This window comes from Podarcis gaigeae (genome assembly GCF_964106915.1).
Source record: "Podarcis gaigeae genome assembly, chromosome: 9".
NCBI classification, from domain to species: Eukaryota; Metazoa; Chordata; class Lepidosauria; order Squamata; family Lacertidae; genus Podarcis; species Podarcis gaigeae.
In genome coordinates, this window is record NC_139685.1 from 4,328,384 (window position 1) to 4,341,129 (window position 12,746).

The 12,746-nt window shown below is 39.2% G+C and overlaps 1 protein-coding gene and 1 long non-coding RNA gene across 5 annotated transcripts in view; one reads left to right on the forward strand and one right to left on the reverse strand.

Annotated features, from left to right (window-relative positions):
• The window catches only part of LOC310825230, a 315,724-nt gene that overhangs the window by 272,181 nt on the left and 30,797 nt on the right, over positions 1–12,746 (reverse strand). The gene's annotated exons all lie outside the window — the stretch shown is intronic.
• Positions 1–12,746, forward strand: part of CPEB2 (cytoplasmic polyadenylation element binding protein 2) — a 65,787-nt gene that overhangs the window by 7,872 nt on the left and 45,169 nt on the right. The window lies entirely within an intron of this gene.

Genomic DNA, 12,746 nt, shown 5'->3' on the forward strand with positions numbered 1-12,746 from the left:
TGTAGACACATATCAAAGAACAACTATTAATAAGTCCATATGCCATGCTTTTCTTCAAAGCATGGCATATGGACTTATTAATGAAAATTATTTGTATTAGTATGAGTAATATAGTCCCACCATAAAGTAAAGTATGTTCTGGTGTTTGAGAGCTTTGGGGACTTTACATTGTACATTATAATTTCTCTGGTTGTCAAGTTCCATGCATTGTTATACCATAAAGAAATTTGCAGATCCTAGTGTCTTCAATTTTTGTAACATGGATAATCCTAGGTGGTACCAGCAGCCATGTTGTAAGTTCTTTGGGGTGCAGTTGTTGAGTTTGGTTGTGCCATATATTTAAAAGCCAGCCTTGTAGAGTTATTTGAATAGAAGTTTTGAAGATAATGGAAAACCAATGAAACACATTATGCCATGACTTTTTTTTTACAATCAGACACTCCCAACACAGGTGAAAAAATGTTCCCTGGGCCCCAAGAGTCTGGTGCTGTTGATGTTGTGTACACTAGCAGATGTTGCAACCAAGGCTAGGATTAGAGTTCAATAAGATGTTATCCAGAGCAATGTTAAAGTATATTGCACATAAAAAAAATCTTAATAGATAACAGTGGAGTGGCTTGCCTAGACAGTATTGAGAAAACAATCTGTGTATAAGATCACAAACTATAAATCAACCATGTTGTGTTGAAAATGGAATTTCAATGTAGATCGCCTCAGATCAAAGATACAGGAGGCAACACTTTCATTCGACATTGAGTAGGCCTCTAGTGGGCATAGTTTTGTGCTCCCCATTTAGGCTGGAAGCTTGCATCCTGCATGGCAGAAATGTGTAGAAATGATGTTGAAGTAACTGGATTTAACTGCAGCAGTTGGCATTGTATAAATCTGTGTGTCCTATCTTGAAAATCATCTTTCATTCAACACTTAGTTTTTGCATGTGCTAGCTATTAAGTTCTGAAACTTCATAATACTATTGTTGGGCCAGCTTTTCTTGATGCATTCGTAGATGTTTGAGTGGCACAGAAATTTGAGGTATCTGTGTGTCAGTGATACATGTGCACTTGTACAGAATTTAGTGGCTTTTTTTTTATAAAGTCTCAGAGTTTATATTGCTTATGGTTTTGGGAATGCAAATTGAAAATTGTTCCACACACACTGTAATTTTTTTAAAAAAGTGTTATGGTTAATATTGCTGTGTTGAGAAGCAACTTGGATATTGTGTACTGGTAACTGGGTGGAGTTGTCATTCAAGAATAGGAGATCTTACTCCATTTTGCCTTGACTGTTAATACTGCTTACTATACTGCTAAATCAGTGCCCCATATATCAACAGAGTCTTTCCTCTACTCTTCCTCCATTTGAAAGTATTCTCAAAGTACAAAAAATACCTTAATACCTTAAAAAATACCTTAACAGTGAGGTTAGTAGTCAGTATGACCATTATCTTTCATTTATTAATGTGCAGTGGCATTTCCATTACTTTGAGAAATCTGGAGATCACTTTCAAGGAAGTTTTGTTGGGAAGGAATTGAATTTTTCTAGTACTGAAAACACAATACTTTGCTATTGGGAAAACATGAATTTATTCCTTCTACACGTCTTAGTGCTGTGTGAAGTAGATTTCATAAATGTCTTGCGACATCCATGGTAACAAAGGATGCATGTTTGACTCCACCCTTGCACCATTTTATACAGTTTTTGAAACTAATTTTATCATATTGAAGCTAAGCTCTCCCAGGCTGTAACACTAAAGCATGTGAATTAAAAAGAAGAGGAGCAGCATGAGCTACAGACGTTCTCATTCTGACCTTGTAGTATTTATGTCAGGTCTACTTTTTTATATAAAAAAAGTTAATAAACTTTAATCTGTGAAGTTGATAGTAGTTAGGATCATTTTGTTCTGTATAGCATGAAATTGTTTATGAATTGTAAGCAAGCAGATAAAACAAGTATAAGACAATAGGATTATTATTGTTGTTGTTATTTCCCACACTTCTGGAATAGCAAATGGCTTTTGCACATTTTATGAGTGGAGAGATTGGCAGCTATTGTAGCTGAGACAGCACCATAACGGTTCAGTTATTCTTCTGAGTATGTTCTATGATTGTGATTATTCCTCATTGCATCTTGGCTGCGTTAAGTATGGATGATCTACACGGGCACCTGTACAGTGCTATCTTCCAGTTACTGTATTTTTCGCTCTATAAGACGCATCAGACCATAAGACACACCTAGTTTTTGGAGGAGGAAAACAAGAAAAGAAACATTCTGAATCCCAAAAGCCAGAACAGCAAGAGGGATCGCTGCGCAGCAAAAGCAGCGATCCCTCTTGCTGTTCTGGCTTCTGGGAAGACGCACACATATTTCCCCTTACTTTTTAGGAGGGAAAAAGTGAGTCTTATAGAGCAAAAAAATACGGTAATTCTCTGCCTTTGTTATATGACATGATTATTCATGCCATCCTACTGGCTTATTGGCTTTTGCTGTTAAAAGCAAAATTGCAAGATCTTTTCCCAACAAACACTGTGTGATCTCGAGGTAAATAAGGATTTTATTTTATATTCACCCAAAAGGAAAGCAATGCCCAACCTGGTGATAACAGAATAAATGATATAAGGAGGGAGCTGCAGCCCAGGATAGGAAAAGAGGTAGTAAGGGAACACCTAGCTACTTTAAATGAATTCAAATCTGCAGGGCCTGATGAACTGCATCCAAGGGTACTAAAGGAGCTTGTGGATGTATTTTAAGAGCCCTTGTCTATTATCTTTGAGAATTCTTAGAGAACAGGTGAGGACCCTGCAGACTGGAGGCAGGGAAATATTGTCCCCATCTTCAAAAAGGGGGAAAGGGATGACCCAGGAAATACCAACCGGTGAGCTTGACATCGATACCAGGGAAGATCCTAGAACAGATAATTCAACTGTTGGTCTGTGAGCATTTAGAAAGGGATGCTGTGATTACTAAGCCCCACCATGGGTTTCTCACAAATAAGTCACGCCAGACCAATCTGATTTCTTTTTTTGATGGAATTACAAACTTGGTAGATCATGGAAATGTTGTGGACATAGTGTATCCTGATTTCAGTAAGGCTTTTGACAAAGTCTGCCATAATATTCTCACAAGGAAGCTGCTAAAATGTGGGTTGAACAAGGAAAATGTTAGGTGGATTTGTAGCTGGTTGACTGACTGAATCCAAAGAGTACTCATTAATGGTTCCTTGTCACCCTGGAAAAAAGTAACAAGTGGGGTGCCACATGGTTCTGTCTTGGGCCTGTTGTTGTTTAATGTCTTTATAAATGACTTGGATGAAGAAATTGAGGGGATGCTAATCAAATTTGCAGATGACACCAAACTGGGAGGGGTAGCTAATGCTGCAGAAGACAAAATCAGAATTCAAAATGACCTTAACAGATTGAAGAACTGGGCACAAGCTAACAAAATGAATTTCAGTAGGGGCAAATGTAAGGTTCTGCACTTAGGCAAGAAGAACCAGATGCACAAATATAGGACCTGGCTTACTAGCAGTACATGGGGAAAGGATCTAGGGGTCTTGGTGGCCTTATTACCTTTGGTGCTCTAAAATGCTATGCAGAAGCTAGTATACTAGAACCCCAACAATACTTTCCCCGTGGAGTGGAATATGAGCACAAACTATACCCAGTCATGTGGGGCAGAACATTTTGTAGCTTTATTTTCTGTGGAAACTAAGTATGGATGTGCAGAAACAAATTTCAAATAGTTTTAGACAAGCTAGGCACTTTCAAAAGTTTTAGCTTAGTGCATTAAATACAAATAAAACAGCCATACTAAATTAGAACTCTGTAGGGCACCAAATTCTACTCTCCCTCCCCCCATGCTAACTGAAAGTTTTCAGATGTAAGTTAACCTGCAAATTACCCTAATTTGCAGGCTAGACAATGAGATCGAATTTTCCAGTTCATTTCCCCCCTCAAACCCCATTTCTCTGATTGCACCTGTATGTTTTGCCCTATACATCTTGCGCTCCCTGATCTAGATGTCAAATACCCTCGTTCATATGCACTTTTAGCAAAAAAATAAAATATGCCATCAGTATCTAATCACAGATCTTGTGCATCACATGTAGTTTGTCTCTGTAATACTGTGGTGCCTCGCAAGACGAAATTAATCCGTTCCGCGAGTCTCTTCGTCTTGCGGTTTTTTCGTCTTGCGAAGCACGGCTATTAGCGGCTTAGCAGCTATTAGCGACTTAGCGTCTATTAACGGCTTAGCGGCTTTAAGAAAAAGGAAAAAAACTTGCAAGAACTTGCAAGACGTTTCATCTTGCGAAGCAAGCCCATGGGGAAATTCGTCTAGCGAAGCGACGCAAAAACTGAAAAACCCTTTCGTCTTGCGCGTTTTTCATTTTGCGAGGCATTCGTCTTGCGGGGCACCACTGTAGAGCAATCTCTTCCTGTTGTCTGGACTGAAACACCTTGATGAATCTATGTATGCATGTAATAGTGCCCCGTGCCTATAGTAGAAAGTTGTTGACACATTAGTAGGTTGTCATGAATTGTAGCTTTTCCTCACATTTAATGCTGTTTTCACATGTAAAGTTTTATGTGCAGGACTTGTGCAGTTTCTCATATGGAAGTATTTTAGATTAGGATTTGTGCAAAGCATGAATACAATACCCTCCCCCATTGTACTTTGAGATACTCTTCCTCTGAATCTGGAGACTCCATTTAGTGTACATGATTAATAGCTGATAAACATATGCTCCATGAATTTGTCTAATCCCCCTTTAAAGTCATCTCACTCCCTGGTCTTCACCATTTATTGTGCCAAGAGAACTCTCATGATGCATTGTGTGAAGATGTCCTTTCTTTTGTCTTCCTTTGATCAATTGCCAATAAATTTCATTGAATCACCCATATTGTAATTTTTATTGTTTTTTCAGGTATAAAAAGCCCCTCTCTTTTCCAGTTCTTCACATTATGCCTAATTTAAGGCATCTTGTTTTTATTATTGCTTGTTAGGCGCCCTGAGCCTGGCCTTGGCTGAGGAGGGCGGGGTATAAATAAATATTATTATTATTATTATTATTATTATTATTATTATTATTATTATTATTATTATCTTAGTCATGCAGTTATCTGACTTAAACCCTTATCTCCATAGTTTTAAATATCAATTGGCTTCTTTCTAATCCCATGTTGAGGTCAGCTTTAGTGATAGACATGAAGAAGGGAGGATACTTAGGACAGCGTCTCACACCCCTTTCTTTGCCCTGCAGTACTAAGAGTTGAGTCTTAATATCCAGTAGTTGCTGCTGCCACCACTTCTTTTTGGTCACCTATATCCCCAGAAACAAGGGGTAGGGAATGAGGATATCCAATTAATGGTTAAATTCCGGGACCCTGGATTAGCAGGCTTCATGTCTCCAGCCAATCCCTTGCAATTTATGTAGAGTGTAAAGTCAGCTCTCCAGCGCTCTGTTTTTCCCTGACAATAGGGCAAATTACTGGATTTCCTAACTCTGTTCTTAGATTTCAATAGCGTTAAACCCAAAGCAACCTAGGTGCGTGGTGATTCCCGAATCCTGAGGGTGGCAGTCACATACTGATTCCACTAGTTCAGTTGTGAAAGTTTATTAAGAGTACACAAGGAAAAGGGCAATAAGGTCCAACAGAAATATTAAAAAGAGCCGGAAGGCTCTAACACCTGATTACTTTTATTCTAATTGCTAATAGCACAATGATCTCAGTCTACTTTCACATAGGCAGGGAGGCTGGTTAGCTTCCTGGTGATATGGAAGAGCCAGCCTGGATTCCTGATTATGAGAGGGACAAAAGTTGCAAGAGCAGCTCAGTTTTTAAATACTCTCTCTCCTCTCCCTTCTCCCCTCTCCCTGAAGAGAGTGACCTTTGGATCTTTCTGACCAATGAGAGCCATAGTCATTTTGTCAGATTTGTCACATAGCCCAGGTAGGCTTCTTAAGTACCTTTTCCCATGTGAGTAGAATTAGTGGGAGATACATGACAGTCTGGCTTAGAGAAATGATGGAGGTAGGAGACCAAGGTCCTGTGTGACAGCAAGTCGCATATTTTTTGGTAAGGGAACTCCAGTTCCACATTTGAGGTTTTTTAAAAAACAGTAAAATATTTGAATATAACTTGGATTAAAGCAACATAATATCAAAAACCAGAGTAATAGCTTTCAACTTTAAATAAGTTATTTCTAGGGAGGTTAGAATGGACTGAAAGGTCTGTAAAATATCTTGGTGAATTCTTAAGAAGGATATACAGTATATTAATGTAATTAAGAATAACTGCAGACTCTTAAGAAAATTAAGGTTTGGTGGTCTTGTCTATCAGTTTAAATATCTCATTTGGATGAGGGTAATTAAGAATATAAGAACTGGAGTTGCAGCATTGTGGAACAGGGAGAAAGTGAATGGCTTAGTGTTGCATGAATGCACCTAACCTCCTCCCAGGCCCAGTGTTCGGAATTAGCCAGACACATTTTGCACCTGGTTTTTGACACTTGTGACCAAATGAAGATGCCTGGATGGTGTCTGACATCTCCACCACCTGGAAGTGCATGCCTGAGGTTTATTGGACTGTTTTCACACACTAATACCACACCCTGTACAATTCTATCAGTTACATTTTATCTGTACAATTGAAAATAATTTCAGGAACCAAAATGCTTTTTCTGGGCAGCCTGGGCAGCAGCAGTCACAGTTATGAAAAAGAGGTAGGAATAGGCTAATATATATGTGGACTCTCCCTGGATCGAGTGACTTTAAGTTCTCAAAGTTCTTAACCTAGCTCAAGGTTGTCATCTGAACTAGCTAGTTATTTAATTGATAATCAGTCATAGTCCATCATATAAGACTTTAGAGCCATCTTACCCCTAGACATTTTGTTTTGCTGACTCTAACCTTGTTTTATGGAGCCATTTGGCACTGAGCTTATGTATCTGAGTTTCGGACACTGCCTAGTCCTATTCACTCTGCTTCAACCCACATGACCAAGAGAAGGAGTTCAGAACTTTCCACTTTGGCTCTTAGTTATGGTTTGGGAAACAAAGGCAAACAGAAAAAGTGGGAAGAGAGTAGGCTCACTCACATCACCTTGAACCATGACTTAGCATGACATCTGAATGGACCCAGTGTTTCTTCACTCTGTCCAGATTGTGTATAATTTTATAAACTTCTGCCATATTCCTTCCTCAATAAATCTTTTACTATGCTAAATAGTTCCAAATACTTTTGCCTTTCCTCATAGAGAAGATGTTTCATTACCTTTATCATTCTTCTTGTCCTTTTATGTACCTTCTTCTGTTCTATGTTGTCCTCCTTGAGATGGAGAGACTAGCAATTTTCTTTTCAGTCCCCTTAATCATTCCCAACATGGAATTTGCTGTTGCTATCCCAGCTGCAACATGCAAACTTTACATTTTCATTGTGCTATTTTTTATCTTCTGGTCTGTGACTGTCAGTTTAGACCTCCCCACCATCACCTGTGTATAGGTGAAGTTAGGATTATTTATTTCCTTCACTGGGCATTACCTTGAAGCAAGGAATTCTCATATAAATGATAATGAAATCATTATGAATTTAACCAAAAGGGAGCTTTTTTAGAAACCTGTTGATTTTTATCCCAGATAAGACTATGAGATTCCCAGATATCATTAAAATTTATCAGATGTAGCTGAAGGGTGAAGCAGAAAATTATTTTATGATTAGGAAAAAGGATTGTAGTGCTAAGCCTACAGTTGCATTACAAATAATCCAAACTGGTGTTTTTATTAGACTGGCTCAGTGACAATGTGATCCATCTTGGATATCCCATGAACAAGTAAAATATTTTTTTTAGAGATTGTATTCAAACCTTGGGCAAATATGTTAATTTCGCTCCAGAAACCTTACCCTAAGTAGTTCAATATGTGAATTTTAACCCATTTGCAACTTAGAAATGCCAGCATTTGAGGAAAATGCATTATAGAGAGCTATAAATACTACATTGTTAATAACATATGCAGAGATTACAGGTTCATTTCAGCAAAACTGAATCCAAGATATATTGAACTAGCAGTTTCCATATCTTGCACTAGAAATCTGATAGATTTTTTTTCAAGCTGCAACTGCTATATCTTAAAGTAGTTTCCCCATAGTCTTCCAGCTTTTAATATGCAGCTTTTTTATACTTTGCCACTTTAACATGTAGCTATTTTATTGTTCCTTTATCATTGCTAAAAAAAATTGTAAAGCTCATATAGTCACGACAGTGGTAAAGCTGTCATGGCCTATGACCCTTGCTCAATTATTTGTTACAGCTTTTGAAGAGCAAACATATCGAAATCCGTGGTTCCAAAAAGAAAAAATATTAGACTTGAGTAACAACTTCTGTTGTTTTTTCTCTGTGTTAGTTTTGTATCCAGGAAATACATATTCTTATTTTGCATTATTCTGACCTTACTGATAGTTCTTTTTCTTGTTTGGAAATCACTTGGAGGTAATCAGAGGTTCTGAACAACTGTGTGTGCAAGTTTCAGAAGGAATTACATATTAATGTATTGCAGCAAAGAGAATTGTGGTATAACCTTTTTACTTTAGAGCACACTTTATTCAGGTAGCGATGTAGGCAGGAAAGCTTGCATCATTTGTGTCAAGAGACTTCCAAGGTTTAGAGTACCTTGGCTGATACACCAACAGCAAGCATATCTGGGAGGAGATGGCCTGACACCACTTATCCAGACCCTGTTAAACCTCCTACTTCAACAATACAGAGGTCACAAACATTTTTAGGATCTGTGGACACATTCATAATAGGATTAAAATGGATCCTTTTGAATTTGCATTATGTTATATGGGGTTCTTATGTTAAATTAAACTTTGCAGTGGTAGACTGCATGGTAAAAAATCAGATGCAGTGCTTGTTAGCACCCTAAAATATTGATTCAAGGTACAGATCCTCATGGAGCTTCATATTTTTTTACACAGTATGCCAATAAAATCAGCAACAAATCACAGAACACAGATGTGAACTACAATTTGATGGTAGTTTGACTGGATCCTTTGAAAAATTTTGAGAATCTATATGGATCTGTGTCGTATTGGGAACTAAATCCTATTATTTTTACGGTTTAGTCAATGAAGACAGCTGGGATCTGTGATTTGAAAGAGGTGGGGGAAACTGAAAATTTAGTCAGTTCCAATGGTATCCATTTCACTGGATCCAGCTTCCGTATGTGGGTGTTCCATCTGTCTGTCTGTTTCTCTTGTGCACTTTTCCACACTTACCTTTCCTCCATTCCTTACAGACACTGTCTGCAATTTAAAGCTCTGTGTCAAAGCACCTCTCCCTCCACCATGAAAACCTGCTCTTTAAAGCTCTGTCAGAGCAAACTTCAATCCATGGAAAACTCGAATTGACATTTGCTCTGCTTCAGCTATCCTTCCCTTCCTACCTTCTTGGCCACTCTGCTTTTTGTTCAGCTGCTCAGGTTGCAGTCTGAGCCTTGAAAAGTATAGAAAGATGAAAGACAAAGTTGGAAGGGTAATGTTCTTTCCCACTTCACTTCAACTCAATGTGCTTTTCAAAGCTTAGATCAGCATTTCAGCTGCTGACCCAATTCATGAGGAGCACAGAGCTGAAATAATAATAATTTTATTACTTATATTCCGCTCATCTGGCTGGGTTGCCCCAGCCACTCTGGGCAGTTAAAAAGAGTGCTGCTCTTCCAGTTTCCTCCTTCATTGTTGCATACTTCTCAAGGGAAGCAAAGGTAACCTGTCCTTACCAGCACATAATGTTGGGGACAGTGAGAATATATATATGGGTTCAGAAGCATGGCAGGTGCCAGAGATACTCCTCATAGGTACCATTTTGCCCAAGAGTGTCACATAAACATACTCAGGATTATTTTAACACTGTGTATGCAGGCTCTTTAAAAAAAAAAATCCAGAAAGTACAGTTGGGCTGCAAGATAGTGAACTGGGTCTAGATGATTCAATAACAGTATGCTGGTGTCTTATCAGCTACACTGTGGCTGACAGACCTCATCTGCACTACAGTGGAACCTCATGTTACATCCCGTCCTCCTAACAAATGCTTCAGGTAATGAGCTCTGCTAACCCGGAAGTAGTTGCCCCTTGTTGTGAGCTTTGCCCCGGGTGCGAGCGGAAGTCGCACACCGGCGGTGCAGCAGCAGCGGGAGGCCCCATGAGCGAAAGCGCACCTCATGTTAAGAACGGTTTCGGCTTAAGAACAGACCTCCGGAATGGATTAAGTTCGTAACCGGAGGTACCACAGTATACATTAAAAGCAGCATCATAATACTTTAAACAATCATGGCTTCTCCCAAAGAATCCTGGGAACTGTCATTTGTTAAAGATGCAGAGAGAGAGTTGTTAGGAGAGACCTTTTTCCCTACAGAACTACAATTCCCAGGGAAGAGGGATTGGCTGTCAAACCAGGGGTCTTCTAACAACTCTCAATCCTTAAACTACAGTTCCCAGGATTCTTTGGGGAAACCCAACAACTATTTAAAATGATATGATACTGCATTAAATGTATCGTGCAGATGAGGTCCCAGTCTCTTTTCTGACTCTTGGTTTTAACCTTAAATGCCCTCAATTGGCTTAGGGCCAGGACATTTTAAAATAATCTTCGCCCAGTTATATCCACCCACATTTTGAGATAGTCTTCTATCTCATACCTTTCAACTTTGGTGGTCTCAGTTTCTGATTTTTCTAATTTCAGTTTTCCAAATTTCTGCAGCAATTCGTGGATTAGAAATATTAATAATGAAAATTTATCAGCATTTTAGTAAAGATTTCTTCTAATAATTACATGTTTATTGTACAGTTTTGACTACACATTTTGCAAGAATTCCCCCTAATATTTTGTATGTTATTTTCATAAATATATTCATTTTTATGAACACTTTCCACTGATACAGGCAATTTTATAGACATTGGTTGCAGAGTTGCACTTCAAAATTCAGATAAGTGCAAATTTCGAATGATAGCTCCATTTGGTTCTTATATTGTTTCAGAAGTGAACATTGGGCAGGTTCACCTTTAAATATAAATGATATCTAATTTCTTCCCTATCCCTACTCTTCAAGGTCTCTACTCCTAATACCCTTGCCAAATGGTAGCTACCAGGAGAAGGGCCTTCTTGTTGGTAGCATATCAGCTGTCCCCTGAGAGGCTTCCCTGGTGCCAGTCTCACCTTCACAATCATTTTGGCACAAGGTGAAGACTACTTGGTACTCCTAGGTTGTGTTCTTAGGTGTATTTCCTCTTCTTAAATATTAAATTTAGGTCCTTCCATTGGCTCAACAATTGTGTGATGCTGCAAAAGTTTAAGGTTTGGAAATTGTCAGGGAACTGCCATCAGTGCCGGAGGGAGAGAGCAAAAGCCAGAGGGATTCCAGAGAGTGTCCAGGGATCGGGAGAAGCAGCCCATCTTCTGGGGAAGAGAATCAGCGTAGCACCAGTGGAGAAGGGGGGCAGATGGGGGAAGCGGCGAGGCGGTCCCATGACTCCTTGCCTGGGACCAGCGGGGAGAGTAGGGGTCCTCCGTTGCCCACACGCTCCTTGCGCAGAAGGCTTTCGCTCAGAGAGAGTAGGAGGAGACTAGGTGTCAAAGAGCTTCTTTGCTGGAAGAAGTTTAAGAAACGCCCACTGATGGATTCTGCCAGTGATTGAGGCAGCCACGGGTGAGTGGCTGTCCGGACAGAAAAGGTTCACTTTGGCAACCCAGCCAGATGTTTGCACCCAGCCGGGGAGATAAGCACCGGCTTACGCACGAGCAACCCCTAGAACCATTACAGGAATCTAAAATGTCTATTTTAATGCCAGCCGTGTCTCCATTGTTGCTGTTAGTCTTTCATCCCTCTTTCTTCAATAGACACAGAGCTTTTGAGTCTGAGGTATGGTGTGCTAAGTGGTTGTATTGGTTCTCCAATTTCTTTATGCAGAACACTAATTACTGAACACATGGTTAGAGAGAATTTTAGAGCCACATTACTATCATGGTTCTCTTGGGTTCAGCTGTGCTCTTCTTTCGTTGAAGCCTGAGATTTATCATGTTGCCTATAGAAGGCTTACTTTGTTTGCTGGAGACTGTGAGTAGTAAGACGGGTTTGGCCCCAAACATGTATAGGTTACTGATAAACCATGAGGAAGGTGCAGTAGATAGTCTTTGTATGTGCTGAAAAGAAATTAATTAAGTAGAAATAGATGATGGACAACTGATCTCACTTTGGGATAAACCTTTCAAATCAATAACTCTGATTAAGAGATCATTAGTAAAACTAAGTCATAACTGCTATCTTATTCCACAGAAGTATGTCATATCAACCATAAATCCTCTCCATTGTGTTGGAGAGAGTTCAGGTAATTAAAACGTACCTTCATATGTGGTGGGGAAGCCACAGAGTTTGGGAATTTTGCCAGTGAGTTTTTGTAAAATTAGAGCCATTACAAGACAGGCTACAAAAAACTCTCTGCAACTGGCTCTTTTAAATTTATTTCTAGGTCATCATAGAAATATGAAAAGTAGTAAACTAATAAACAGTTTGTTATCTGCAGTCAGTGTTGGTGGCATGGGCCTGGTGTGACTTCTGTCCAGTAACTATAGATTCTTGCTACCAAAAGGTCTAAAGAGGCAGCATTACTTGAGAAATTGATACATAATTTAAGTGGATGTGGAAATTGAGTCAATGTGGACATGACTTGTTTTTGGCAGCTTGGCATGATTTTACTG